The sequence below is a fragment of the Vulpes lagopus genome, chromosome 6, assembly GCF_018345385.1.
Source record: "Vulpes lagopus strain Blue_001 chromosome 6, ASM1834538v1, whole genome shotgun sequence".
NCBI lineage: Eukaryota > Metazoa > Chordata > Mammalia > Carnivora > Canidae > Vulpes > Vulpes lagopus.
Genome location: NC_054829.1, coordinates 21290384 through 21314962, shown reverse-complemented (window position 1 = coordinate 21314962; position 24579 = coordinate 21290384). Strand labels below are relative to the sequence as shown.

The 24579-nt window shown below is 37.9% G+C and overlaps 1 protein-coding gene and 1 long non-coding RNA gene across 7 annotated transcripts in view; one reads left to right on the top strand and one right to left on the bottom strand.

Annotated features, from left to right (window-relative positions):
• The window catches only part of NRXN3 (neurexin 3), a 1543117-nt gene that overhangs the window by 1270742 nt on the left and 247796 nt on the right, over positions 1-24579 (top strand). The gene's annotated exons all lie outside the window — the stretch shown is intronic.
• The window catches only part of LOC121493081, a 61310-nt gene continuing 37720 nt past the window's right edge, over positions 990-24579 (bottom strand). The window contains exons 6-8 of the long non-coding RNA XR_005988372.1: positions 11291-11368; positions 3534-3587; positions 990-2001 (exon numbers count right to left, since the gene is read on the bottom strand). This is a non-coding gene — a long non-coding RNA (uncharacterized LOC121493081). The remainder of the gene's footprint in view (positions 2002-3533; positions 3588-11290; positions 11369-24579) is intronic.

The following is a 24579-nucleotide window of genomic DNA, read 5'->3' as shown; positions in this document are numbered from 1 at the left end:
TATAGATAAGATAACCGTATGCTTCTGTTCATATTTTCTGTCCCTGAGATCCCTTTTATCCCAACTCACCCCCTACCTAACTTAACTGCTCTCATTTTATTTTTAAGGTTTAACCCAAATGTTGCCTCCTCTCTGTGGCTTACGCTTTGACTTACCCTTACCTTTCTCTGCAGACACAGTGATTATTTTACCATACTGATTTTCAAAGAATTCTATCCCACATTTTGTTGTACTTACTACCTTTTTTAACTTGACTGTAATATGCCAACTCCATCTTTATGTCCCTAATAGCTGGTATAACAAAATACCAGATATATACTTAGTGAAATGAAGCCATGGTCCTTGTCAGTGACAGGCTCATGATCCAAAAGAGCTAGATCCATGTAATTGGATTATAATGTGTTAAGTGCTGTATTAATGTATCTAGGTCTTGAGTGCTGCATTAGGCTCCCTGCGGGGAGCCTGCTTCTCCCTCTGCCAACGTCTCTGCCTCTCTCTGTGTCTCTCATGAATAAATAAACAAAATCTTTAAAACAAAACAAACAAAAAACTTGGGCTCTGTTGGCCATTGTATAAACTGAGTCAGTGTTCATGCTGGAGGCTTCGAAGCCAATTGGCAGTCCTGAAGGGGAGAGAGAAAAATAATGCTAAGGGATAGCAAGGATTTCCCTGAGGATGGTACTGAAGATCAGATCAAGGACCCCCTGGGAAAGGTCCCCCACTCTGTAGATCTAAAACTTATCTGTGTGAGTATGTGTTTTATAACTTAAGAAAAAAGATTCAAAATTAAATATAAAAATAACTATCAAGTTAGCATGAGAAAAGAAACAATGAAAAATTAACAAATTTTATTTAGAGATTTATTTATTTTAGAGCGGTTTGGGGGAGGTGTGTGTGGGGGTGGGAGGGGGAAAGGGAGAAGGTGAAGGTGAAGGTGAGCAGCAGACTCCTCACTGAGCATGGAGTCCCACATAGGGCTCTAGGCAGGGGATCTACCCCAGGCTCAATCTCAAGACTGAGACCATGACCTCAGTGGAAATCAAGTTAGACATTTAATTGACTGAGCCACACCGGCACCCCCCCACCCCAAATTACAAATCTTAAAAACCTAATACATATCACAAACATCATAGAAACACATAAAGTAACATACTATTTTAAAATTAACCTATGACACTTTTTCCCCACAATATTATTTGTATTCTTTTTGAACGTCTTTTCATATGAACAATTGTATAATATCATTTTTTTTTTACAGATAGAATAGAAAGCCAATTCAGTCTTTAGCCTGGTTGATCAAACCTTGTATTTTTTTATTATTTATAGTTTAGACAAGTTTATATTGGTGACTTCAAGTGAATTTTAAGGATTATTTAAATATTAGGCAAGCCTCTATCAAGATAAAAGCTCTGATTCAGGATGACCAGAGCAAACCACTGGGTGAGACAGCACTGGAGGTTTTGGGACACTCCTGGAAGCCATTTCCAAATCTGCACTCTGAGCAATAACTTAATTCTACAAGGACATGATTGTGAACACCAAAGAAATAATGGTGATAATAATCTATTCAGAGGTCACAGGTTCAATATAGAATAATTTAGAGATCATTGCATTGGAACGACCATTTTGTCCATGTTCCACTGAGCTGTTAGAGGTACTGTCTCCTCCTGGGCCCTTAGCTGTCCAGCTATTCACTTGCTTCATCACATGAGGCACCATGTGGTTCTTCTTTACGACCAGAGAGCTGCTTGTACAACAGAGGCCAGTCCTGCTGCAGAGACCTTATTTGTCTTGCCTTTATTTTACTGGAAGTCTTTGCTGCCATCCGGGCTGGTAATTGTACCACACCGTTTCAGAATCGATTGCTTTTAGAGCTGTTGAGCTTTTATTACTGCTACTCATTGGGGAGAGGGGAGAGAAAGTAGCAGGCCAGCCTGGGCGCCTCCATGGATGAGTGTCGTCAAATTGCCTTTCTCCAGCTGTTGAATAAAATTAGCAATGCTGTCCCATAAAACCAAAAAGAAAAAGAAAATAAGGGTGTGAGAGAGGGAGAGATGTCAGAGAGAGAGAGAGGAGAGAGAACAAGAGAACATATGGATCTGACTTTTCTTGGAATAGACAGCAAAGCCATATTGTGATGTTGACTACATAGTGCAATAATGTTGTAGGAATGAAACAAGAAGTAAAAGACAAATTTAAAAAATATCTGTTGGCAGTTGCACAAATCTGCCATCTTGGCAGGTTTACTGATGTTTCCTCATTCTTAGAGTTAAGGAGAAAGGTATATGTTTTGCTTTATTTTTTTCTTACTCAGATTGATGGACTCTGTAATTTGATTCAGAGATGATGGAATCCTTCCTTCATTGTACATATACTGTTATTTTACTGGCAGATGCCTCTATCCTCAAAATCAAGCCAGTTTCATCAACTGTTGGCATCTATTATTGATTTATCCAGTAGCATTTTTTCATGGTTTTATTCTAAGATAACAAGTGGGAGGGCCACTCACTGGAGAATGAAGAATTCACATAATTAGATTTAGTGAGGGGGATTCTCATTCTCACTGGAATCCGTCTTCAAAAGGAAGCTAGCTAACCTCACTTTTGGTTAAGGAGCCTTGGAAAACAGAACTGAATATTCTGTAGCTTTTGTTCATGCTATTGTTCATGATCTCGGACAATGCGTCACATAACAGGGTTGTCCCATATGATCTCCTCAACGCACGAATTGATTTGTCTTATCACCTTTTCATCTTATCAACCTTTCATAAGAAGCTTGATGACAGTCCATGATGTTTACCTATTTTCTAAAAATAGTTTAAGTCAGTCATTATAAATTGGACTTTAAGTTAAATTGGTCTGAAATGTATTTCACATCATATAAATGTCAGATCTTTCATAGACTTCCCCTCTGCCGAGTAGGTGGCAATACACCCATTTCAGAATGCCAATTTAAAGTGCAGGGGACTGAAATGACTTGCCAGGAGTCACATACCATAGCCAAGCTGGGCGTAAAACCCAGGTGTCCTTATTCCATTCTACTACTCTAATAACCAGATTTAGTGGTACAATATTGCAAATTATAGGCCATACCTTTGGAGTGGGATGTACGTGAATGTCATTTGTCACTTAAATGTGTGAGTAATGTCTTCCCTTGTGGTGGCGCCCCAGCTTTCAGCCTGTCATGTTGAGCAGCATTGCCTTTATTTTTGAAATGAAAAGGATACTTGGAACATACCTGGAACTGTTGTGTCCTATAGAAAGACACTGCCTTGTATATAGATCAGCCAGTAATATCCACACAAATGAGGTATCAGATAGCCTTGCCAAATTGTTATGTCCTTGCCAGCTCCCTGCCTACGCCCACACTACTTCCTGTCCAATAATTGCTGATAATGATACTTTGAAGTCCCAGTGATTTCCATGTAAATATCCTACAGTTTGGGATTTGGTTTAACATCCCAGTCTCTTCAGCTTAGAAGTTAAAGAGTTCAGAAGAGCCTTAGTTTGTACTAAAGTCAGTCAAAAACTTACCTTTCTTGTCCTTCAGATAGAAACTCTATCCTATGTTTCTAAGACTGTACAAATCTAAAAAAAATAAAGTTATTGATGGGTAATTTTTTTCTACTAAGTGTTTTGACAATCAGAATCTACTTTCAGTTTACCAATGAAGAATATGAATTCTTCACAGAGCATGGAGGAAACTTTGATCCATAGTAATTCACAATATGTAAGGCCCTAAATATAAGGGAAATGTTTAGTCTGCTTTAATAAGCTCTATTCACTATAAACCTAAGGGGTAATTAGAGGCCTCAGCAGAATCACTATAAAAGGCTAGCTCCTTGCAGAGCCCCTTTAGTTCTTATATGAATGCACCTTGTTGGAAGCTCTCAACAGACTTTCTTTAAGGCTAAGTTCTTCTCTATAGTGGGTGGTGTTACAGTGTGGATCTAACATATTGTCATTCCCATTTTATGAGTAGGACACTGAGGACTAGAGAAACATAGTGAATATAAAAGTTACCCAAGTGCCATGTATCAAAACTAAGACTTGACTCAGGCTCATCCAGGGGGTTCTCACCTTTCCTTGTGCCCCAGTGTCTGCCCAGCAGCTTATTTCACAAACGATACCCCTTGATGAAGTAGGGAGCAGGATCTTCTGCAAGTATTACTTTCAGATGGCTTATGGGAGTAATAAAGATGCTCTGTAAGTAATGAATGTGTTTAACTTCCTGAAAATCCCATCTAAACTTTGAGCATGTGGCCATAAAATTGACAGGGATTAACCTTAATATTTGACTAGTTAACTGTAGGACTTCTTCTTCTTCTTTTTTTTTTTTTTTCCATTACAGTGCACTCTGTCAAAATTGGGTCTCATTAAATAAATCTCCATCTTATCAGAGAAGAGCTTCCCACAAGTAATGGGAAGGCTAACACGTTCAATTAATGACACTTTTTTTCTTAAAGAATAGGAAAGAAGAAGGCAAGATAAACCTTTTATCCCATTTCCCTTTTTCTAACCGCAGGGCACACTATGGCCAGTTGCAGGGCTGGGTAATTGAATTCAGTGGTGCAAGCTGACTGCATTTCAACTGTAAGTGGATCTCTCTCCTCTATCAGTGAAAGAAAATGGCCTCAAATGATTCCAACTGGGACACAGCAGCCATCCCTCTTGTAAATAGCTGGGCCTTATTGACTTTTCTGGGTAGGGAGCCCAAATTGCTGCCCAGATGAGTCCAAGCTGCAACCAGGATAGACCAGCTACTTAGTGTATCTCTATCCTTATGGAATAAGTGATCAAGAGGGCCCATCATAGAAGAAAGACGAAAAGTATGGTCAGGGGCATCAGGCAGCAGTAGTTGATGTGGGTGAGGAACTGTGACCGAGGATTATAGTTTACAATAATAAGTTGAGTTATGTGAATAAGTGTATTTATAAGTTAAGTTTCATAATGTAACAATTGTCAAGAATCTAAAAAACAAAAACGGTGTTCCTGGGTTCTTAACTGTTTTTCTTGGTGCACTGGTTGGAGTGTGTCAGCTTTATGGGTATAATAACAATGAGAGTTAAGAATAAAGGAGTACATTAAGAGGAAGAGAAGAAAGTTTGAGTCTCAGACACAATCCCTCAAATAGTGACAGTCAGGTTTGTAATGTAATTGGCATTATCTAAATGTGCTATCCGTCTTCAGTAGAACTTGCTTTATCTAATAATGTCTAAGGCAGAGTTTAAAAAACATTGGGAATCAACCTACAAAAGACCAAAATGAGAACTTTACATGTAGTCTTATCTACATGCTAAATATAGTAAGAAGTATCATGACCACCATCTTGACAATCCCCATTGTCCCCTATACTTCAGCTTGACTTCAGGATGGTAAACTTTTTGGGTTGGGGCTCACCAAAACAAATTGCTCATACCGGAAAGGGGTTCCCAAGGATGCGTTCTCATGGGTCTGAGTTCCTTGCAAGTGGCAGATGAACATGACAGTCCAAAAAAACTGTAGTACAAGCATATTTTGAATGATCTAGGCATGACCACTTAATACCCAGATGCTTGAACAAGATTTTAATGCCTGAGTCAAGTTGTATTCATGATCACATGGGGACACAACCTTTCATTTTTTAGCTGTCGAGGACTAATAAGAACAGGAGCAGATTGAGACTATAAGAGCTGCATTTGTGCCATGCAAAACATAAAATGATGTCAGAGTGTACTTTCAAAAACAAAGTCTTCACAATATTTCAACTGGAGAATTCAAATTTCAAATTGGGGGAAGAATTGTTTGATGTGAACATGAAGAGCTCAGAAGAGCTTAGAGGTCAGGAGTGTGGTATTTACTATGGAATTGGTAATTTCATTTAAACTAGGCAACATCAGCTGTTATAGTAAGTTAGTATTTTTAATTGAAATTTTACAACTTTTCTAGACTTACTTGTATTTAATTCATAAGTCTGTTTTGGTCGTATAAGGACCTTCAGCATAAGTGTATTGTAAGTGCATTTATGCTTGTTACATTGATAAAGTGCTAAAATGAAAATAATTGGTATGGTTAGTGGGGTCCCTAAGTGTGGCTTTTTCTTTTAAAAAGGAACTATATTTTATTCAAGTTTGAGAAGTCCTGCCACTGATAGAGGAAATATTCAGAACCTATTGAGTCAGAATTGGTGTTAATATAAGGCAGAGTTTTCTTTTCACCATATTCAGTTCCCCCTGGATTACAGTTTTTGCTAACTTCCACAGGGCTGTAGGAATTACCAACAGCCAGAAAAAGGCAACTTTGTTATCACATATTAGGTTTGGTTTTACAAAGTGTAATTCAGGAGCTGGCCATTTATGTTTCTTCCATGAATAGAGTCTTATTAAAATTTCAGCATTAATTACTTGGCAAGCACAAATACTATTTTTAGTATTTGTTTAAAAAAATGACTTAGTGCAAAATAATTTAGTGCAAGAATGGAAGGAATCCAGGCACCAAAGCATGGGCACATAACTTAGTCACTTTAACCAAAGCTTAGCATGAATTCTTTCCCTCTATTTCAGTTTCAGATTTATTATAAATATTGTTGAGGGCTCTTTAGGGGGAATCTGAATGTTCCAGCTCTGTGGTCTCTGACCCTGACATTTTTCTACTCTAATAAGACCCAGGGAACTAGTCTTTAGCAGGCTCTTAGCTTTAGCAAAATAAATCAACTTACCACCTTAACTGGTAATTAACTCCTTGAAACAAATTCCCTTTATTTCAGAATCTATTGAGTCAGAATTGGGTGTTAATAATGATTTGGGATTTGGTTTAACATCCCAGTCTCTTCAGTTTAGAAACTAAAAGAATTCAGAAGAGCCTTCGTTTGTGTTCAAGTCAGTTAAAAACTTACCCTTTATTTCATTCAAAGTATGATCAGAAAGCCTGTCCTTCCTGCACTTTTACCTTGGAACCATAAAGGATTATGAGTTTCATTGCTTTTTGTTTCCTTTTGAGGAGTCTTCCTGCCCCTTCCTATCTTTCCACTCTCCCTGATGGATCACCCCTTCTCAGTCAAAACCGAATTATCTTTTCCAAACCCTGCATCTTCCTCCAGAATTTCTACTGACAAACTGTTAAAACCAAATCTTGCTGCGAGTTTTGCCCCCATGGAGAAATATGTGTTACAGAAACAACTAACCCTTATATAACTTGGGAAACCATGGGAGGTTGATTGCATTATGGAGTCATACAACCATAAATGCACAGACATATATCACCAGGGTTAAATCATTTTCAGTATAAAATGATGTAATCCACTTTAGATACAGCCTCAAGCCCAGGGCCCTTCAGGTGGTGACTGTTCAATAAATACTTGACATTTTAATTTATTAATTTAAAGAAAAATGTTACATAGATAACCCTTGGTTACCCATAAAAATCACTCAGTTGCAATTGCAACACTTCATTCATTCTCAATGTCAAGTGAGCTAGACCTCATCATATCATCATGATAATATTGTAATGGGCAACAAAGACAGTAATGTAGTTCAACTGAGGAGAAATGCATGTTTACATTGGTAATAACTGAATGTTATCTGTAACGAAATAAAGGGTTATTTTTAAATAATGTAAATTCATAAGAAAATGTTGCTTGTTGAGGTCCTACTTTAGGGATCTCCCAATGTTTTGCATGTAATTAGCATGCTAGAATATATTCCTGAACCTGGCTCATTCCTGCTCCCTTTGTAAGTATAAGGTTGCATCAAAGTACTGCAGTAAGTTGTTCTCCGGTTTTGCAGTAAATTTTGTTCAGGCTATTAATTCAGCAGTGATTTCTTTTGACCCTTGAATGATATAATTTCCTTAAATATAGTTCAGGCTCACTTGTGTTCAAATTGATATGGATTTTTAAATTAGTGCCTTTGGAGTCAGTGCATGACATAAATGAAAAAATAACATTTTGTATATATGCAAAAAAAATTCTGTGTCAATCAGAACTGATCTCTGGATATAAGAGAGAAATGGATTTCCATATCTTAATGGGAGATAAAGCAGGGAGGGGGCTCTTACTTACTTTAGTTTATTAAGAATTAATAAGAATCCCAGGGCACCTCTTAGAGTGGTAGAGGTGATGTTAGCCCTTATGTCCTGGACATGTTCCAGTTTAGGTAATTGCTAATTACAATCTGTCTACCTAATTCCCCTGACTCTTGCTTCTGAATGTTATTTTTCTTCACTTAGCAATATTTAACTATTATTTGTTCTTGGTGTATGGCTGTTAGAACATCTGCTGATGTCTACTTCTATGTTCAGTGTAGTTTGCTTTTTCTTTGTTTTTGATAATTATTATCATATTCTATTTCTGTAGACAGAAAAGAAAACAAAAACCCTCATAAAATTTTAAACTACCTTTATTTAGGATGGAATATGCTTCTTAATCTAATGTATGGACTTTCCAGATCCATGTTTGAGAAATCAGAACCCCTGGCATACCAGTGGCCCATGGCATACTCATTATATGGTTGAGACAACTCCGAGATGGAATCCAGACAGTCGAGGATTTTCAGTGTCCTAATTCTAGGGCTAAAATCATGACATGGGACATAGATAGGTGGAAGTTAGCTCACAACTAGACTCAGTAAAGGATCCATCATCCTTTCTGGAGCCTTCCCCAAATAAGAATATCTCTGTTGTGGAGACTGGAGCATATCTTGATTCCTTTGATCACAATCAATGGAGTGGAAGAACACAGAAAGTGATAAGTCAAGAAGATTTTATTTTCCTCAAAATACAGAGCCAAATAATATGCAGGTGTTTCACACTACTTCCTTCCCTCCAAAGGAAACAAGATTATTCCTGAGCCTGTTAAGATCTGAACCCTTGATGTGGGGTATATTACTTGGAGCTCAGGTGGTGGGACACCAGGTTTTATCTATAATCTACTCTCAGCGTGTAAAAATCACCTAGTGAAATGGGTGGAACTTTATTCTCTACCAGTTTCAGATGAATCAAGCATCATTCTCACTAGTCATTATGTACTGAGCCTCCTCAGTGAGAAAAACACTTGAACTTTTAAGAATTCTGAGATCATAGATAATATATTCCAAACCTAACAAATGTGCAGATTTTTGACCTCAGTTTTACCTGTTCTGAAAGGGTTCACCAAAATACAACCTTAAAAAGATGTTCTAACTGAATCAACTCACCAGGGCTAACCAGAATGTGTAAAGGACTCAAATATAATGTTCCCTCTATTTCCTATTTGTCTATGTTCTAGTCAGAGATAGGAGGACTTTTCCTGTGAATATTATTAAGGAAGCAAATAGCGTTTGCTGTGATAAAGCAACCCCATGACTCAAATGTCCTCTCTATGACTCAGCTAGTGAGGAAGTAGCCCATTTTATCAGATATGCTGTCTCCCACTGTCCTTCATATTTCAATTCCATCAGAAGGAACATATCACTTCTATCGTATCTAAGAACACCATTTACTTACTAGCAGCATTTGAAATGGCAGTGAGGAGTAATAGTAACAAAAGAACATTGGCTAATAATTGTACTCAAAAGGACCATTTGGCTAGGTAGGCAGGGTAAGGTAATCATGCCCTAGATTAATATATCTCTTGAGGATTTCTCGAGGATTTAACAGCCTTACGTTGTTAATGAATGCATTTTTAAACATGTGATTATGGCTCATAGACTTTTTAAAATGGAGGATTTTCACAATGTTCTGACTTTGAGATATCAGGCAAGATTTTGACATCAGAATGACCAAAACAAAACAAAACAAAATCCACTTAGATTAATTACCAGAGATCTGAAAACTCCTGCCGGTTTCTGTGTGAAAATTTGTCTAACTACATATTAAATCTTTTTTTTTTTTTTCATTCTGGGGACACACTGATACATACTTCCTACCTATTGCACTATACTGGAGAATACCTACTGTCACTATGCTAGAAATATATTCTTATCTTCTATAAGCAGAAGACTGGGTAGCTTTATGGTTTAGGAGAGAGAAAAAAAAGCCATTTATTCATTGCCTTTTCTACTTGTGCTAAAGGAGAAAATCATTTTAAAAAGACTTCCTGTTTTTGTGAAAGAAAGAACAGGTATTGCATCCCCAGATTTTCTATGTCCATTTTAATCAGAATAGATGATACTTATTTTGCATTAAAATGTACTATGCAAAGGTCTGAGGGTTTTGACTCATATTTAGAAATATACAGTTTCTCTGCAATACCCTCTGGTATGTGTGTTTCCAAAACTGCAAGAAGAAGATTAAGGAAGAAATAACTGAAGGGCTTTTAGATGGGCCAAGTATGGGTTTGGGGTGTGTGTGTGTGTGTGTGTGTGTGTGTGTGTGAGTGACAGAACGAGACAGAGAGAATATGAATATTTTAATATTATCACCAGAGTGGACTTATTTTCCTGTTCCACAGCCCTTATGGAAATATAGCATTAGTGCTTAACATTTTCTGACTTAGTAACCTTATACCAAAACTCCTAAGTTCTTGGCCCCTTATTCAGGCTCCCTTGCAACTTCTTTCTACCCAACAACAGTTATTTCCAGGTAGCCTCTAAGTTTTCCCCATTTGTTCACAGTTGATCCTCTCATATGTTGTGCATGTGTGTGGTTTTTTTCTTCTTTTTCTTCTTCTTGGCCTCTTTGTTGATGTCTGCTCCCTGTCAATCCACTTGAATTTAAAATTGTCACTGAAATAATCCCTGACATGAGAATGCTGCTTTCTATGTCCTTCAAACTGAAAGACCTTCAGTGATTAAAACAAAGCTTAATCTCCCAGAGCCAAACATAGTTCTCCACAGAAATGAGGTAAAAACCCTTCTTCTTAGGGTTCCAGCTTGGCACATGGTTTTGCCTGAGGAAGACACAGCCCTTTCTCTCCCTCTTCATTTCTATCACCCATTCCAGGATTCTCTGACTTTTCTTCTCACGGGACCCTCATCCCCTCTTGCACCTATGCAGAGCAGAGCCCCTGATGCTAATGGGGGATAGGTCTTAAGACTCAGTCAGGCCCTGAATCTTGCCTTAGTTGCCTTGGGCTGCCATGACAGGATATCACAATAGATTTTTATTTCTTAAAGTTCTGTAGTCTGGAAAGTCTAAGATGAAGTTTCTGGCCAATTCAGTTTCTGGTGAGACCTTTCCTTCTGGTATACAGAAGACTACCTTTCTCTCTGTGTCCTCACGTGGCTTTCCCTTGGTGTGTGCATGGAGATAATGGGAGGAAGGGAAAGTGGAAGAGAGGGCTTTCAGGCATCTCTTCTTATAAAGACACTAACCTTTAATCCTGTCAGATCACCTACCTTTATGACTTCATTTAACCTTAATTACCTACTTAGAGGCCCCATCTTCAAATACAGCCACACTAGGAGTTCAGGCTTCTACAAATAAATGTTAGAGGGACACAAATATTTAGTATGCAATAGTCTATATTAAGCTCATACACCATTGGTACAATTCTATCCATTCTTTCCTAAGTGAGTATCCAAATGCTGCCATGGAATGTTACCATCCAATGGATGACTGCAATATATATGTCAGAAACCTTAGGATAAGTTATGACATGATTTACTTATTGTGTGAAGACCAATATATTAGCTTGGGCTAGCTTTTAATAATCAAATGGACTATTTTACAACCAAAATGAACAAAATTCCATTTTCATTTGTGAGGTAAAAATGTACTGATATCACAAGATATACCCTTACTTGCAGGTGAAGTCATTTAAAAATATCATAGTTAACACACAAAAGACAGTAGAAAGTATAGTAAGACAGGTTAAAGAAAATGACAACTGTGCTCACATATGGCTAAAATACTAAGTTGCATCCAGGATTGGTGAAAGAAACAAAGGCAGCTATAGGTGGTTCCTGCAAGGCTTTCCCTGGGACTGGATTTATTTCCAGTCTTTTGAGTTAGGGGTCCATAAGATCATTTTCTCAAGAGTTAGTAATTCTGGAGAAGTAATTGATATTATTAGTTTATACTATCAATCCTAAAAATTAAGTTTAGTGGGGATCCCAGGGTGGCTCAGCGGTTTCGCACCTGCCTTTGGCCCAGGGTGCAATCCTGGAGTTCCAGGATCAGGTCCTGCGTCGGGGTCCTGGCAAGAGCCTGCTTCTCCCTCTGCCTGTGTCTCTGCCTCTCTCTCTCTCTCTCTCTCTCTCTCTCTCTCTGTATGTCTATCATAAATAAATAAATAAATAAATAAATAAATAAATAAATCTTTAAAAAAATTAAGTTTAGTTACAGAAAATAATTGTAGTGTGTATGTCCACAGATGTGTGTGTATGGGAGGAGTATGGATACATGAACAAAATACAGTAACTTCTTAATTATTGGGTTGAAAGCCCAAGAGGTATTAGAAGGAAGTATCTATCCTTATGCAAGATTTTAGAAAAATTCCGTGGCTCTTCAGTTTAAAATCATATTTACAGGCTGCCATTTATCTGTTTATCACTGAAAATAAGTCAAGGGACTATTTCCCAGCAGATTTTCCTCCATAGAATAAACAAGGCATCTTGTGTGTGTATGCATAAGGCTTGAAGTGGTGATTGTTAAAGCAATGAGAATTTTTATATTATAATGACAACTCTTGCTTATTGCCTTTAATCACATAAATCTCTCGAATAAGAACTGTAGATTATTACATGTCCCTTTAATAGTGTGTTCTATGGATCCTGTTCCCCTTTATTACTCATATCAACTACAGATACAAACACAGTTAATGTACTTCATGCAAATCCTTTGAAACTGTTCTGTTTAGCATTGATAGGGTGAGTAGGTCAGTCCCTCAGTAAAACCTAAGATATAACAGAATTAGCTCCAAAGAATCAATAAAGTGAATTGAAAATATTTGAAATATTGTTTTACCTTCTTATGTGCTTCAGACTATTAGGTACAATATAGTCAATTATCTTGAGTTTATCTGTGTTATAAGTGATCCTGGTAACCTGCTGATACTCTCCATTTGCACATTTGTATCCATGTGACAGATTCACAGTACCATGCTTTTTTGTGTTGCAGCTGAGGAGCAGGACAGCCCAGGACAATTGGACCCTGAAAATAAACTTTCCTTGACTCATCTATTGAGTCTTCACAGAAGAGTAGAAATTAATTTCATTGCGTATTTACTTATGTCAAGCTCTATGCTTAGAGTTGGGGGTAATAATAAATTAAAATCAAAAGGATACCTTTAAAAAACTAACATTCTACAAAGAAGACATGTACATTAAAGATACTATATGAAAAGTGCCATAATATAAGTATGTAGACAAAGAAGTAGCCTAGAAGGCAAATCATGGAGGTGTGACTTCTGGTAAGGCATGATATCAATGAGGGATTACATTTAATAAATGAGAGTTAATTAGACTAGAAGGAACCATTCAGAAGGAGCAACATGTACTAAGGTCCAGAGGTATGACCCAAGATCATGTACTTAGATAAATAATTCAAGGTGGTAGAATGTCAATTATAAAGGGGCCCCAGTTTTGCTAGCATATGAGCAAGTGTCTGTAGAGTTAGACGAGTTTTGCTCTGCTGTGCTTTTCCAGTTTAGTATTTTTCAACTATCTTCTGTGGTGAGAAGGTCTTACTGATTTGTTGATGCCGTCAGATATCATCTTTTTATTTTTCATCACTTCGACACATTTAAAGTCTTTAGCTCATTTAGACACATTTGTCTTTAGCTTGAATGCATAGGTGCAGAATAAGTAAGGAAAGGGAGAGAGATTCTGACATTTAGCAATAATTTAAGTACCTGCATCTGCTAGATCAGATGCCAGACAGATACAGGCTTTGTCATCACAAAGTTCTCAGTTTTGTGTGAAAATCACAAATCCAGATACCTAAGGGACTCAACAGATGATGTAAAAGAGGGTATTGAGGGCAGGTATAATGCAACAGGGAGTACAGATGGAGAAAATACGGAGAGCAGCTTCTAAAGTGGCCAGTTAATTTCAGCTTCCTCCAGTAGTCATGCAGGACCAGTTTTGTCTGGGTTTTCAATAAAAAAAAAGAACCAGAAATATAAACTTTCACGTGGAATTTTCCATTTGTGAAAGTTAGAAACTAATTCAAACCTTTAAAAGATCACTTTTGGGCCAACTCAGGGAAGGCTATATCCAGCCTTAGCTGTTCCAATTTATAGACCATGTCCTTCTATTGGTTGCTTAGAGGAAACTAGCAAGGATGCCAACCCTTTGTGTGTGTGTGTGTGTGTGTGTGTGTGTGTGTGTGTAGGTTTTGTGTATTGCTTTCTTAAGAGAATCATAAGGAAACTCTAGTGTTCTCAGCTGATTTTGTGGTTACTTGGCCATTCATAAGGCTTATAGATGATAATGAAGTTGTCTTGGAGGACTGCCATGTCCATGATGTAGTTGCTTATCCGATTTTGTAATCCTTTATCAATTCCCTCAACAGCTTGACGGCCAGGCTGAGGGTATGAAACAGAATATTAAGTGGTTTAAAATCAAGTCCAATCTCTATTAGAATCTTCACTCTGATAATAAGATATATTATTAATAAAATAACAGACAATAATAATATAGTGTTATATTGTAAGTTCACTGGGAAGTTTATGGACAACACAGGACCTTATCTTATCAGAGCCATACATTTTACATTGTATAAAAGAAAAAAAAACATAAAGGCAAACCCATGTCAACTACAGTTATGAAGGGATTTGAAAGGAGCATAAACGAATGACAAAAAGTAGAAAAACTAGTCCATAACATTTTACCAAGAGGTTATACCAATTATTTGTTGATATATTCTACCAACAATTGACATTTGCTCAAAAATCACTTACATTTATCCTCCAATGTGGATATATGTTTTGCTGCCATTTACTAGGGAGGATGGTGTAGCATAAAGATTAAGAATGAAGACTTAGGTTCATCCCTCCTGAATTCCACTACTTACTATCTTTTTTTTTTTTAAGATTTAAAAATTTTATTTGTTTATTCATGAGAGACACAGAGAGAGAGGCAGAGACACAGGCAGAGGAAGAAGCAGGCTCCATGCAGGGAGCCCGACATGGGACTCGATCGATCCCAGGTCTCCAGGATCACACCTGGGTCGAAGGCAGGTGCTAAACCGCTGAGCCAACAGGGCTGTCCACACTACTTACTATCTATTTAACCTTACAAAACTACTGTATCTATGAGCTACAGTTTTCCCATCTGTAAATAGGGTGTAAGAATAGTACTTAGCTTATACATGTTATAGTCATTGCTAATAAATTCTATTATTAATATAATTATTATTGGAATTTTAACACTTTGACTTATTTTTCTTCTTTTTTTTTTTTTCTTATGGACAGGTATGAGACAATTAAACCTTCTCAATGCTATTTTCCCCATGTTGCTTTTCTTTTTTTTTTTTTTTAACCAGGTGCCATCTTCTTCCTAACCACAATTTTAGAAGCCATTAGGATAAACTTCACAACTTAGTGAAATATCCATATGGAATGAAAAAGAGAGAAGCTTTAAGCTAACCTCACATAGGCTTGTTCCTCCTCTATCTTTTGTAGAATTCTACATATACTTTAAGCACTTCCTGGATTAAGAAATGTCTATGAAATTAGTGTAGTCATAATAACACTTGATCACTGCCAAGTAGAAATACAGAACCAGTGTTTATTGATTACCGTCATATGCTAACTTCTTTACATGTTATCTCATTCGACCTTCAGAAGAATACTACGAGAAAACAATTATATTAGTTATCTAGTTTTGTCCAAAAAATTACCTGGAACTGTAGTGGCTTACAACGATGGTTAAACTTTATTTCTTGCGATGCCTATGGGTCAGGAATGCAATAGTGACTAAGCTGAGTTATTCTGGTTCAGACACTCTCTCTCAAGGTTGCAGTGAATGCCCACCAGGGCTGCAGTTGTCTGAAAGCTTGACTAGAACTGGAGGTTTTAAGATGACACATTCACCCGGCTACAAGTCAGTGCTGGCTTTTGGCAAGAGTCCCCTGTTCCTCTACTCATGGGCCTCTCCACAGGGCACTTGAGTATCTTCAGACATGATGACTAACTTCCCACAGGACAAGTGAAGAGAGAGACAGAGACAGAGACAGAGACAGAGAGAGAGAGAGAGCAAGAAAAAGACTGAAAGAGAATCAGACAAAATCATTCATTTCTGCCATAACTGATTATTAGAAGTAAGTCACTACATCTGGCCCACAATAAAGAAGAGTGAAAATAGGTTTTATCTTTTGAAGGGAGGAATGTTAAAGAATTTGCAGACCTATTTTAAAATCACCGCAAGGTAAAAGGTTAATATCCTCAATTTACAGATGAAGTAATGGAGACAGAACTTTCAAGAAAACAAAACAAGCTGTATAATTTATTCACTGATGTTCTTCCCCAACGCCCAATCTATGTGACATTCTTGCTTTAAGAAAGTAGATTATAAAAGCAACATTATCATTGATTTCTATTTGTGTGTTTGTAAGTGAAATGGGCCTTCTAGTAAAAATTCAAAGACCTTATTTTCTAGAATTATTTGTTGCAGTCATGTTTTTGGAGTAGTCATTTGTATGCAATCCATCTGATAGGGGAAGTGAATTTCTCTCTGGAATTAGTATATGTGGAAAACATCATCAATCATAGTCATCACAAAGCAATTAAGTACCTAATTGTGCATAGCGCTGAGTTGGCTACTGAAACAGAAAACTTAGTACGGAGGCCTGCTGCCTACCCTCTTGGGGCTTGGAATCCAAGAACTCCGTAGAAGATTGAAGAATGGTAAAGAGAGCAAGAACCCAAGGCATAAGCAAATTCTTTTGAAATATGCTTATAGTGGTTGGGGGAGGGTGGATTCAGAGGAAGGGAAAAAGAAACAAAATAAGCTGAGATGCTTAAGAAAGGACAAAAGGTAAAATGTTGAATTTAAAAATGACCTGCATTTTGTTTGTTTTTCAAGTACAAAAATAACTGGAAGAAGGCACCATGTTATACTTGCGCCTCAAATCTCACTAGGTTTATTTTTGGATTCTGTGTTTTGTTCTCTCTAAAGCAGAATTTCCTGTCATTTTAGTCCCCCTTCCATGTCAGTGATGGCTTATAATCCCTGGTTTCCATCCCTATCTTTCAGTGAGATCATTACCTAAGCTTATGGATGGATGTATCTGAGGTTTATGTCTCTTATTTTCATGCAGAAATGGAGAAGGATGCTGCTCCTGCTTTTCATATGCATTTGTAAGTTCTTTCAGTCAATCATGCATTTATAATCCAACTGGGAAAATATGATTCAGACACAATAGCCAGTCTGCTGCAAGAGTCTGCTGTAAAATTGATCAGCTGGCCAAGTTGTGCTTTTTTTTTGTTTTGTTTTAATTTAGATTTTGCTTTCTTTCTGGGAAGAAGAAAGACAAAAAAAGTCCCCAAACCAGCAGCAGCAGGTGCTGCCAAAATGGTATTTTTCTTATCTGTTCTGATTTCAAGGGGAGAGCAAAAGAATGTGTAATTGCTTCTTTCTCAGGCTGCTGGGATGGCGCCCGTCTCTCTGGCATTATCCACTTATTTGATCTAGGTAAGGAAAGAAGCAGAAATAAATTAAAAATGCATTTTCCCAAGGGCTCCAAGGACGTTATTCACACATGCTTCCTTCCACCAATCTCTGCCAACTGTGTGTAAATATATATTTAGGGGAAAGCAGCGAAGGTCAAAAGCTCTCCTGGATATTCTTTCCCTTCCATTTATTTACCTTCTTAAGCACACATAGATATCAGAATAGCAAAGAAATTAAGTGACAGCCATGATCACACAACAGTTTCTTTTGAATGTGTTGCTTTAAGGAGGTCCATCTATTTAGACCACAGATGTCAAAATCCAGGATTCTAAAAAGAAAAAAAAAAAAAACAGGAAATGGTAAATGATTTATTTGAAGAGTTGTGTTATAGAGCAATTGGATGGGGGAGAAGGATTCCTAACCCAGGAGAGGGACAAATGGGAGGATGGTTCTGTTCTCATTTTGGCATTGGACAGACGTCAGCCTTATGGCCCCGCTGTCACCTCCTATCTGTTCAGGCTTCATTTTGCTGGCCTCCCATGGATTAGATTCTGACTCATTTCACAGATTCCCTCTCTTGATCCCACTTTTATCCCAGGCCTTCACCTTTTCTTTTCACTTTCCATAAAGTCCCAGAACTCAGAGGAAGCTCAATGTCATCTCTTATATTATCCCAAACTTTTGCATATGTGACCCCTACCCTCATTTTAAGATTCCCAGTATTCATCAATGTCTCTTAACTCTAGCAGTAGAATGTTCCAAATATTTCATCTAAATTCTTCCTACTATAAAAAAAAATCCATTGCTTTTTTTGTTGTATTCTCAATAGTAGGAAGCAATTGCTTCCCATCACTGTTAGCATTCTCCAGGATAATTAGGAAAGTCTACTTGGAGTTTTTGTCAAAGCCTCTATCTTAGCCTAGCTTTCAGCCTTTTGAATGTGTTCTTACTGCTATATTTGGACTACTTTCAGTTTGGATACATTGTTGGTTAATTTATCTTTTCCTTCCCTTTTGCATATACATTATCCAAAACCCAGCCCAAACATACCTTCTTCTGTAAAGTCAGAAACTCACTTCTAGAGAAACTTGAGTCCTTTGAATTTGGCATACACCATCACACTTTGTATCTACTTTTATAGTGTTTGTGTGTGTATATGTGTGTACATGTGTACATAATTTTCTGAGTCATTAGACAACTCCTTAATGCAGAGATCCTATGTTACTTTGTGTCATCAGGTATAAAATATGGCGCACAATGGATGATCCATATGTACATATCAAATGGACACATTGCTAGTAGCAGACAAATGCCTATACATAGAGGTTGTGATTAATGCAGGACCAGTATAATACTCCCCTTCACAGACCAGGGCTGTGTGATGTCCTTACACTAATTTAATGTCTAATATAATAGCTGTCAGCTTGCCTTGAAGTGTTTCCCTACATGGAGTCTTTTAGCTTCAAATAACCAAACACATTCACAATATGCTCTTTGTTATCATACCAATTCTGGGTGAAAGATAAATCATCCATATGTTAAAAGTTTAAGGGAGCAGTCTATGAGACTGCCCTCACTTGTGACACCAATTGCAAGTTCAGGAGTTTCACAAAACCACTCTCAGAATTGATAATTTGGTAGAATTCACATAACTCACTGCAGTTCTTTTTATAAGGGACAGGATACAGATTAAAATAAGCTAAGGGAAAAGGGGAAAAGACACATGGAATAGACTCCAGGTATCCAAATATGGAGCTTCCAGTTGTCCTCTCCCCATGGAGTCACAGACAGCATTTACTCCTTCTGGCCATGATATGTGACAGTATATGCTCAGAATATTGCCACCCAGCAAAGCCTACCCAAGTCTTGGTGTCCAGAGTTGTTGTTTGTTCTTGTTTTGGAGGGAATATTCCATCACATAAACATGGTTTACTGCCCACATGGCTGACCTCAATCTTAAGCTCCTCAGGAGGTAGAGCTGACAGTGTGCCCTCTAAGTCCCCACCTTAAGTCACAGTATTGATGTACCTCATAGACCCACCATAAGTCCCAGTGTTGAACTGTCTGGCATGCCAGCCCTATCTTTACCAAAGACAGTACTCCTATCAAGTATAATAATCCGGGATCCCTGGGTGGTGCAGTGGCTTAGCGCCAGCCTTTGGCCAGGGCGCGATCCTGGAGACCCGGGATCGAATCCCACGTTGGGCTCCCGGTGCATAGAGCCTGCTTCTCCCTCTGCCTGTGTCTCTGCCTCTCTCTCTCTCTCTCTCTCTCTCTCTCTTTCTCTGACTATCATAAATAAATAAAAATTTAAAAAAAAAGTATAGTAATCCAAGGGTTTATAGATGACTTCCCAGAACTAGAAGGCAAAGGCCATACTTTTCCTGGGGGGAGGAGGGAGTTAAATTCTTCACTGTGCAATATGCTTTTCATTTTAGGCTGTTCTCCAAAGGTCTCACCAAACCCATCATTTCCAAATGAGAGAAACAGGAAATCTAGTGCAGCTACCACATCTTGAGACAAGGCAAAAGGAAAGGCTTTCTGGATATTTTAGTCAGGGTGGATATGTTTGCAAGGAGCGAAATACCTTTAAGTCAATTTCAAGTGTGTGTGTGGTGTGTGTGGTGTGTGTTTGTGTGTGTAAAACAGGAGCTGAATCCCTAAAGTATATAAGTATATTTATTAACATCCTCACAGGAGCTGAATCCCTAAAGTATGTAAGTCATTTATTAACATCCTCACTCTACTTTCTGACTCTCTATGATGAGATTATTTTCAGCAATAATCATTTAATAATTTAGTAGCTCTCATGCTTTATTCTTTTGTTTTAAAACAATTAACAATTAAAGTAGAATGATGCATTTCATTTTTAAAGCTATTGTTCAAATTCGGTAGAAATATTTCAGATGTAAAATTGGAACTTACCAAACAAGAACATTACACAATGAAGCTCTCTCTCATTCACTGAATGGACACAAATAAAACAGTTGAAAGTTCCAAGTGGTCGCAGAAAATGACAGAACTGAATAACTTTGCCCTCTTTCTTCTGTGACAATCACTATGCTATTACTCTTTATTTCAAATAGATTGTTTAAACAGAGACATGTACTATCACAGGGTTGGGGATGCACACTGCACCTAAATTAAGTGTTAATGATTCTGGAACATGACAAATGTACTCTCCGAATGAATGCATGTAGCTGAGTTTATAGGTTTGGGGGATTGACTGTATAATTGGGAGTTCTCTGAATTATCTTCCATGTTATTAAATAGGTAATAAAAATGTATTAACTTGAAGCTTACATATATACCATTAAACTCAACAATGTCTGCAGCAACTGTTTAGAATTTTGACCAGTGCAAGATTTAATAAGTGTGCACAGGTGTATGGAGTATTTTATCACTGACATTGTTTAGAATTGTAGAGGAGAACTAGAATTTCCTGTCTCTTTAAACTTTCAGTCATTTCTTCTATGTAGCACAACAACAGCAAAAAAAAATGATAGCTTTTTCTTTTTTCCCTAATTCAGTGTCTTTGAGCTGAAGAACCCACTCTGATACTCTTTCCTTGTCTGGGGTGGGATATATTCTGAGAAGGGGCTGGGATTGCTCATGTGTTGCTACAGAACATTCACTGGTGCTATTTACAGTCCTAATTAAATGGAAGATTATTAGAATTGGGAAAGTGACTATAAATAGCTTGGTCCATTTTATCTGCTTCTTCAGTGTGTGGGAAGAGCATCGCTGAGCTTCTACCTTGAAGTTCAGTTAACTCAGGATGTGTTCTGCTTTTGTTATTTTGCTTCAGCTTTTTAAAAAATCTCCTGATGTTGATCAAAGTAGGGGAAAAAAAAAAAAACAAAGAGGAATCACTCTCCGTCACTGTAGAATATGGACAGAAAGAAAGCAAAAAGAAATAGAAGTGGGGAGGGGTGTGAGTGCCATAAGAAAAAAAAATGTGGGCCTAATCCTTTCTGACAACCTTTTTTCTCAAAACAACTAAAAATAAATCTTATTTTCAGGTCTGTGAAAAATTGGTTCACTTCACCCAGCCATAATGGGATCAACCAGTCTGTTCAGAGAGCAAGGCACTCAGGTTGGAAGCTTTTTCTCTCTGCTGTCAGGTTAGGACACCTTTCCCAGGGACCAGGAATCTCACTTGGCTACTCATGTCTTATAGAATATAGGAATCAGCTCAGCTCCAGGGGCAGGGCTTTGATCTAAACTTGACTTTGACCCAATCACCTGCCCTTTGCAAATCCTTGATTATCCAAGTTAGGAAAAAACCTTTAGACATGGTGCCCCAAATCTTGGCTCTTATTACCTAGCTTCCCCAAGGGTTCTCTGCTCTCATCCCCTTCTCCTCTCCAGCCTCCTCTGGACAAGGAGCCAGACTCATCTACTGGAGTTCAGCTTTGATGTCATCTCTCCAAAACCATGTGTTGGTTGCCTGTTTAAAATTTCCCAGTTTCCAGGATCCCTGGGTGGCTCAGCAGTTTGGCCCCTGCCTTCGGCCCAGGGTGTGATCCTGGAGAGCTGGTATCGAGACCCACGTCAGGCTCCCTGCATGGAGCCTGCTTCCCTCTCTCTGCCTATGTCTCTGCCTCTCTCTCTCTCTCTCTCTGTATCTCTCATGAATAAATAAATAAAATCTTAAAAAAAAATTTCCCAGTTTCCTTAACATGTGTTGAAGGCAACCCATGTTGCCCAGTATACACCTAAACTCCTCCAATTCTCCTTGGTTGACAGGGGTTCTAGTTATAGGGGTTTACAGGCATTGCCCAGACTCGGGATATTTAGTTACTGCCTCATTGTTTTTGTTCATATCTTTGTTTCTTTGGTATGTCATTCTTGTTCTTCTTATCTTAATTGCATCCCAAAGCCAAAGTCAAATCATATTTCTCCCACTGGAAATTACTTTTCCCCTTACTCTAAATTCCTTAAATCTTAATTCTTCAGCCTTTCATTTAGCACTTATCAACTGGCCTGTTAGTTATCTTTATTGTGTATGTTTTTCCTCACCAACTAGGTGTAAGGTCCTTTAAAATTGTCATGCAATAGGAGTATAACTAAGCTACATATTTATTGCATTTTGTAGCCTATATAAGGGTCTTCTCAAATAGTCTCATTGATCTCTAAGGCACCATTTTAAGGAAGTATAATTATCATCCATAGTTTCACAGGTAAAATAATAGAAGCTCCAGGACACTAGACTGAGAACTCTTAGATCCAAATTTTAAAATGCTGGGGTTTCAACTATATCCTAGGTTCTCTTCATGGATCATAGCTGCTTTGTAATTTTGTGTGCACCATAATGCCTGGCACTGATTATAAACTAATGATACTGGTTTACTGAATGAGTAGATGAATGAATAAATGGCAAAAGCACTATGTATAACATTGACCAATTTAATAATTCAGCAAAATTTTACTATGGCATTTTCAGAGCACCTGCCAGATAAGAGATGAGATCACTTCATTAGTAATACTTGTCCTGACGTTTATTATCAGTTTTTTAGAAAGACGAGATAGTCTTAGGTGTATTTCCTTCAGTAACATGTTGTTTATTTATTTTTTTTTTCTTTTTTTTTTTTTTAATTTTTTATTTATTTATGATAGTCACAGAGAGAGAGAGAGAGGCAGAGACACAGGCGGAGGGAGAAGCAGGCTCCATGCACCGGGAGCCTGATGTGGGATTCGATCCCGGGTCTCCAGGATCGCGCCCTGGGCCAAAGGCAGGCGCCAAACCGCTGCGCCACCCAGGGATCCCTAACATGTTGTTTAAAACCAAATTCCACAGTATTCAAAATATTGTTTTGCTCCCTTATTGTACTTTAAGTTACTACATAAAAATCACGTAAAACAGCAAAAAAAAAAAAAAAAAAGGAAAAAAAATCTAATTCAAAGAGTGATCTCAACACCACAAACCTAGAGGGGTTAAATTCCCTCTAAATTCCCAAGTGGCGGGGATCCCTGGGTGGCGCAGCGGTTTGGCGCCTGCCTTTGGCCCAGGGCGCGATCCTGGAGACCCGGGATCGAGTCCCACGTCGGGCTCCCGGTGCATGGAGCCTGCTTCTCCCTCTGCCTGTGTCTCTGCCTCTCTCTCTCTCTCTCTCTCTCTCTCTCTGTGTGTGTGACTATCATAAATAAATAAATAAATAAAATAAAAAAAAAATAAATTCCCAAGTGGCTAACATAGATACATATTGAAAGAGTAAGTCAGGTGCTTCTCAGAGCCTCAGTTTTCTGATTTAATAATAGAGAAAATAGGCATACCTGCTTCCAAAGTAATAAGGACTGCTTGAGAGAATCTAAGTAGAGCCTTTAGAACAGTACCTGGACATAGATGTGCTAAGTAGCTACTATTGTCCCAACATTACCAAGGAAGACAGGCGCTTTGCCCCCTTTTTGCAGGGCAGTCAGAAGTAAGCTTTGATAGTAAAGTTAACTTTTCCCCTGTATTATTTTTGGTGTTTGTTCTGATCATGGTCATCTTTATTCTAATAAGTTTATGTATTGCCTGTGATTTTTATCATTAAGATCAAGAAAGGTCTGTTTTGGCTGATGGAAGAAGAAGACAGCCCTAGCTAAACAGCATTGTCTGCTAGAATAAATCTTTGCTTTCTGGGTCCATTCTTTTCCTTCCTCCCTCCTTTTCTGTGAACTTAAGGTTACACTTAAGCCACTCCAGAAAATGACTTAGACAATTCTTCCCAAATCATTATAGTCTGTTCATGTTTGGAGAGAGGCAGCCCTTCTTTTGGTGATAATAACTGTTAGATGAAAGGATTAAGCTGATTACATCTTTGGAGTACTGTGTACTATAAGAAATGTCTGCCCCAACTCCATGAAGTCATCATGGAATTGCAATGCATTACTTGAGAAAATGGATTTTGAAGTAGTAGAGTTTCTGGCCATTACTAGGTTATTTTTTCCTGGACATTTTAATTATTTTGGGGGGCTAGAGTGACAGTCAGTGAATTCTATAGAGAGCTTAACTGAGCCATTTTCCAGGTATAAACTCTTTTTTCATCCATTAGTGGGTTCAGCCAAGTGGAAATGTATGATGA